General features: G+C 38.6%; 1 non-coding gene across 1 annotated transcript; it reads right to left on the reverse strand.

The window, feature by feature from the left end:
- Nucleotides 1-2,854: 2,854 nt before the first annotated feature.
- On the reverse strand, nucleotides 2,855-2,929 carry Trnas-cga (transfer RNA serine (anticodon CGA)). Its single transcript has one exon. It is a non-coding gene; the product is annotated as a tRNA-Ser (tRNA).
- Between the last annotated feature and the right edge of the window lie 3,674 nt (nucleotides 2,930-6,603).

A 6,603-nucleotide genomic window follows, 5' to 3' on the forward strand; every position in this document is an offset into this window, starting at 1 on the left:
CGACCTTCCATGGTCCCTGTTGATAAAAAGGTAGAATAAAGAGATAGAAAGGAGACAACGTGTGAACTTCTCCTGTATGTATTATTGCAGACTATAAAACAAAACATGTTACGAAAATATTCACATTTAATTAATATTACTTACAATTTCATCTATATGCTCCATGTTGTTGCTGTTGCTAAGAATAAAGGTGGGGAGATGTACTTCGTCTTGCCATAGACCTCGCTGTAGTATACAATGCAAATAACTGCAACAGAATTTTACTGTTATAGCTATTAATTGTTCCCCACACACTCAGGAAATACAGTGTTCCTTCTCCCCTTCCCGCCACACCGACCAGTGTGTAAGCTCTCTCTAATATATTGTCTGTATAAAAGAAAACTAAACACATGCATTTGAAAACTATCTCATCATGTAGCAAGTACTTCAGACAAAATATTCAGTTTCTGAGCTAAGCTGAATGTTGGTTGGCCCTGTGTTGGGCATGTGAACAATGTCATGAAATCAAACTTTAAACTTAGTAAAATTTTAAAGTAAAGGAAAAGAATCTAATTAAAAGCCAAAAGAAACTAACTGTGTGCTCAATGAAAACTACATAACTAAAACTCAGTATCAAAGCACATTACAAACAATGCGTGAAATGAAGTGCGATGTTAGAATATCCAAAAAAAATATTACTGCCCAATTCGGAAGAACCCACCTGTTAGAAATTACCAAAACTGTTCACAGAAAAGTAACGTAATTGCCAGCACGACATCTGACAATCCTGTCTACACGCTGTTTGCTCAAGAATGCAAAGTGAAACCTACTTGAAATAAAAGTGACTTATCTTGCGTTGTTTTTGTGTCTGGAGTGCTGACGTTCTCGAGAACAAATACAAATCAGCAGATGCAGCAGTTAAACATAAACATTTTCTTCAAATTTTTTTCAGAAACAATCTTTGAGTTCGTGTGGTGTAAGGTGCAATGAACACACGACACGAATGTAAAACTTTACAATGAATCAGGGAGGGCTGTTATACTTTAAAGAAAATCGTGTTTAAGATATCAAACTCTGATTATAGATAGAAAGAACTGCACAAAATACGAAGACTAACAATTACAAAATAGTCACATTACACAAAAACTAAAAACATACTTTTAAAATTTCGCCAATATCTTCTCCATCAATATAAGGATAAAGGAAGTATTATGAGTTTCCATTTCGGGAATAAGGTATTCCAAATAACTTCTACCGGATTTACAAAAAACATATCTTATTCTCTGAAAAACTCAACTGTTCGCTACTACGCCTCAAATAAGAATGCACCACTGTTGCACAATAGACTTGCTAGCAAGTCAGTCGCAGATAAAACTAAACAGAGAGTCAAGGATCTTATTCACTACTCATGCAGTGCAGTTATCTATCTTTGTTCCAGTGATACAGAGGTTAACTTTTTACGATAGCAGAAGACATACGAGAATCTTACATTATCCCTTGCCCTAGGAAAAAAATTTCATACGGGTCGTTTTAGCTGTGTTAAGGCAAGAGAAACAAATTTTTTTTATATTACAAAGAAGTGAGTAGAATATGTGGTTATAAATAACACTACAAAGTTAGTGATTTAGGTTACAAAACGTACAAATGAATGTTCTGATTGGTGTTTTACATGTGAACTTGTCTTTGCACAGGGAGGAAGCATACACACTATTTGCTGATTTTTGTAGGTTATACGTTAAAACATTGAAAACGATAGAAAAATTGCTTTAATGCTTCGTTCATTAATCTTGAGGCTCATATGTGAATATAATTGAAGGTAAAATGTTGCATAATGTAGCGCCAAAGAAGATACTGTTACTCTCCCTTGCCATTTGCCTTTTGGTTAAGAAAAGGATTGCATCTTGCACAATATTGACACATTTCGTGAAGCACAGTCACCGATGAGGTCGCTGACCCTTTAGTTGGGAACCCACAGCTGAGCAACGCCGATGAGAATGAAGAGTGTTTCAGGCTTTAGTGGCAGCCAGTAAGGCAACTAAATATCCATGATTGAATATACTCTGAAAATTGGCAGTACATGTACACTAAAATATGAAGAGACTCAGGAAATTGGATTTCCACAGACCACTCATATGTCCAGCTGAAGTCTTGTAAATACTAGCAGAATCTGGGAAGTAGTTTCCCACTGACAACTTATATGTCCAGTTACAGTCTCGTAGATAAACTCTCTTTACGTTTATGTAAAACTTAATTACATTCCTAGAAACTTCACTGAATTTGTGATTTTTACAATAACTTACGAAAACCTGAACTACACATACAGTATTGTCTCTCTAGTAAATGAACTTATCTCCGGGAAATATACGAAACGGTGCAGGACCAGTGCATGAAAACGTAAGCGGAAGTATCTGTAGATTACAATAATCAGTGTGATCAGGAAAGGTCTACATACAGATAGAATTATACAATATATTTTGCCGGATACATTGTAAAGTTAGCAAGAAGAGCAAATGACAAAACATCATTATATCCTAATGATGACAAACGGTGATGAAAAAGTACAAGAAAATGTTGTGTGCAAACAACAAAACATCTTATGTCAAATAAATGTTTAGTTTGTCAGAATCAACAACTAACACTTAAAACACAGGAGCAATGACAATAATATATACATGATAAACAATACACAATGCAAAAGAAAGAAGGTATATAGACCAGAAATAAATGACAAACGAACAAGTGTATCATCATTGATGTGGAGGAAAAGGAAAGAGAATGAAGTTCAGTTCGAAGTCAAAGTCTCAGTCAGTCTGTGTGATATCTTACCCTAGTGTCTAACATACCGATCAGAAACTTCCTGGCAGATTAAAACTGTATGCCCGACCGAGACTCGAACTCGGGACCTTTGCCTTTCGCGGGCAAGTGCTCTACCAACTGAGCTACCGAAGCACGACTCACACCCGGTCCTCACAGCTTTATTTCTGCCAGTATCTCGGCTCCTACCTTCCAAACTTTACAGAAGCTCTCCTGCGAATCTTGCAGAACTAGCACTCCTGAAAGAAAAGATATTGCGGAGACACGGCTTAGCCACAGCCTGGGGGATGTTTCCAGAATGAGATTTTCACTCTGCAGCGGAGTGTGCGCTAATATGAAACTTCCTGGCAGATTCAAACTGTGTGCCAGACCGAGACTCGAACTCGGGACCTTTGCCTTTCGCGGGCAAGTGCTCTACCAACTGAATTACCGAAGCACGACTCACGCCCGGTCCTCACAGCTTTACTTCTGCCAGTATCTCGTCTCCTACCTTCCAAACTTTACAGAAGCTCTCCTGCGAATCTTGCAGAACTAGCACTCCTGAAAGAAAGGATATTGCGGAGACACGGCTTAGCCACAGCCTGGGGGCACACAGTTTTAATCTGCCAGGAAGTTTCATATCAGCGCACACTCCGCTGCAGAGTGAAAATCTGATTCTGGAAACATCCCCCAGGCTGTGGCTAAGCCGTGTCCCCGCAATATCCTTTCTTTCAGGAGTGCTAGTTCTGCAAGATTCGCAGGAGAGCTTCTGTAAAGTTTGGAAGGTAGGAGACGAGATACTGGCAGAAGTAAAGCTGTGAGGACCGGGCGTGAGTCGTGCTTCGGTAATTCAGTTGGTAGAGCACTTGCCCGCGAAAGGCAAAGGTCCCGAGTTCGAGTCTCGGTCGGGCACACAGTTTTAATCTGCCAGGAAGTTTCATATCAGCGCACACTCCGCTGCAGAGTGAAAAACTCATTCTGGAAACATCCCCCAGGCTGTGGCTAAGCCGTGTCTTCGCAGTATCCTTTCTTTCAGGAGTGCTAGTTCTGCAAGATTCGCAGGAGAGCTTCTGTAAAGTTTGGAAGGTAGGAGACGAGATACTGGCAGAAGTAAAGGTGTGAGGACCGGGCGTGAGTCGTGCTTCGGTAGCTCAGTTGGTAGAGCACTTGCCCGCGAAAGGCAAAGTCCCGAGTTCGAGTCTCGGTCGGGCACACAGTTTTAATCTGCCAGGAAGTTTCATATCAGCGCACACTCCGCTGCAGAGTGAAAATCTCATTCTGGATACCGATCAGCTTTCTGATTTCTGTACTGTACTCATACTGTCGCTGCATATTATCGTTGCACTGAAGCGATATACTTATCTTATGACACACTTTATCTCAAATTGCTTCCCAAAAACATCATATTCGCATAATAATAGCTTTCATGTCAATTTACCTGTCAAAAACCTCACATTATATTTCCTGCATTTCATTACACATCATCGTAAACACAAAACCGTTTTTCAGTGTGCCTATATTTATTTATATTTCTACATAAAAATGGCTCTGAGCACTATCGGACTTACCTTCTGAGGTCATCAGTCCCCTAGAACTTAGAACTACTTAAACCTAACTAACCTAAGGACATCACACACATCCATGCCCGAGGCAGGATTCGAACCTGCGACCGTAGCGGTTGCGGGGTCCCAGTCTGAAGCGCCTAGAACCGCTCGGCCACTCCGGCCGGCTATTTCCACACAATGGAGATTTATTTGACCGGTCTCCTTGCACATTTTTCTATTTCCGTTTCTCTGTACTCATTATTTTCTGTATTTTAAACATTGCAGCACGGTCAGCAATCGTGATAATGTAAAATATAAGAAACTATCAGCCTCGAATGCGGTAATGAAATCAACCCTTACCTAGTTTTCAGCCTAAGTAATTGAGGCTTCTTCAGAAGATATACCTGAATGTATAATATGTCTAAAAGGGCATGGTCAAGAAATAAAACTAAAACAGCCTGAATAGGCGCAGTCACAATTTAAAAATGCGGTACATAAGTACTGAGCCAACACCAAGACTTAAGCTGTGGCGTGCGCCTCGACTCCATGGACGTGAGCTCCCGAGGCCCACCGCACGGCGTCTATAGAGACAAGGCGCACGCCACAGGTTAAGTCTTGGTGTTGGCTCAGTACTTATGTACCGCATTTTTAAAATGTGACTGCGCCTGTTCAGGCTGTTTTAGTTTTATTTCTTGACCATGCCCTTTTAGACATATTATAGATTCAGGTATATCTTCTGAAGAAGGCTCAATTACTTGGGCTGAAAACTAGGTAAAGGTTGGTTTCATTACCGCAATCGAGGCTGATGGTTTCTTATATATTCATTGTTTTCTTATTTCTACGGGCACCTGATATATTCTTCGTTTACTATCGTCGTGTACCCATTTTTCACCATCCTGTTATGTTGCCGCATTTATAGCCTTTAACACTAAATGCTTATTCTAAGTGAGCTCGGATAGGACTATAGGGGCTGTGATAACATATATTCACAAAAATAGTCCATCAGAAAAGCAATGCAGCCAGTTATCATTCACATGTAAACATAACAAATACTTCATCAGTAACGCAATGCAGCAAAATATCCTATACAAAATGCAGCAAAATAAAAAATCATTATGGTGAAACACTAAACAATATTAAGAGCATTTTCTTAGGCTAAGACAAATCATACACAAAAGTTTCATCATAAGAGCGATGCAGTAACTACAGCCAAATAAGTCATCATAAAAATGCAAGATATCATTTCCTCACAAAATACCAATACGGTAACAGTGTCAAAAGTTTGTTGATGCATCAGTGAGTGTGTAACGGATGAGTTCACAGGAGGCAAAAGCTATGTTAAGCAGTTTGGTTTGTGGTTTGTGGGATTAAAGGGACCAGACTGCTACGGTCATCGGTCTGTTAAGCAGTATTATGCAGTAAGATCATAAACATTTCACAGTTTAAACCTAAACAGTGGCAAGAAAATTAATTAATAAATGGCAAAATGAAAAAAGGGAGAAATAGTTATGGATTAATAACAAGCTCTTCATAAAAATATTAATTATACCTCAAAGTACATCTCATATTTTCCATCTTTCCCTACTGCCATCATAAAATCTTGCTATTAAACAGTGCAGCCTATGTGGAATTGTGTATCATAAATCTGGAATATAGGTTTGGTAGCCAAATTCGCTTTAATATATGTCATCATGTCTGTCATAATCTGACATGAAGACCTAAAGGTGTGTAATTAGTTACGAAAAGAAAACGTACATACTCCAACAGGATAATGCTATCGAATAACATATGCAACCAATCAAGAAAAATGATCACAAAGCATAGAACTTAAATGTTGTCAAAAATGTATATCATACCAATTGTCCATGATGACCCAAAAAATGCTTATAAAAATTATTGCGTTGCCTTTTACTATACAGATGTTATTTACCATTTCAGATCTCTGTTGTGCTACAAACTATAATACATGATTATTCACAACCACTGCTTATTGCTATCATATTATCGTCCATTATCCTCAGAGTCGTCATCATCAATAATCACAAATACCTTCAATATATTTATCTCTACCGTATTATTATCTTAATAACCTTATAGCTCATAATATCCTCATACCTCATAAGTAATCAACAGTAAATATTTTATATTCCGTTTTATTAATCGATCATTACATGAGAAACTCTCCAGAGTCACACTTCATAAATAACACTACTGATCAAACAAACCTTTGTTTCTATCCAACAGATCATGAAAAGAATATCTCCACAAAAATACATATGAGCACAGA

The sequence above is a fragment of the Schistocerca nitens genome, chromosome 5, assembly GCF_023898315.1.
Source record: "Schistocerca nitens isolate TAMUIC-IGC-003100 chromosome 5, iqSchNite1.1, whole genome shotgun sequence".
Classification (NCBI taxonomy): Eukaryota; Metazoa; Arthropoda; class Insecta; order Orthoptera; family Acrididae; genus Schistocerca; species Schistocerca nitens.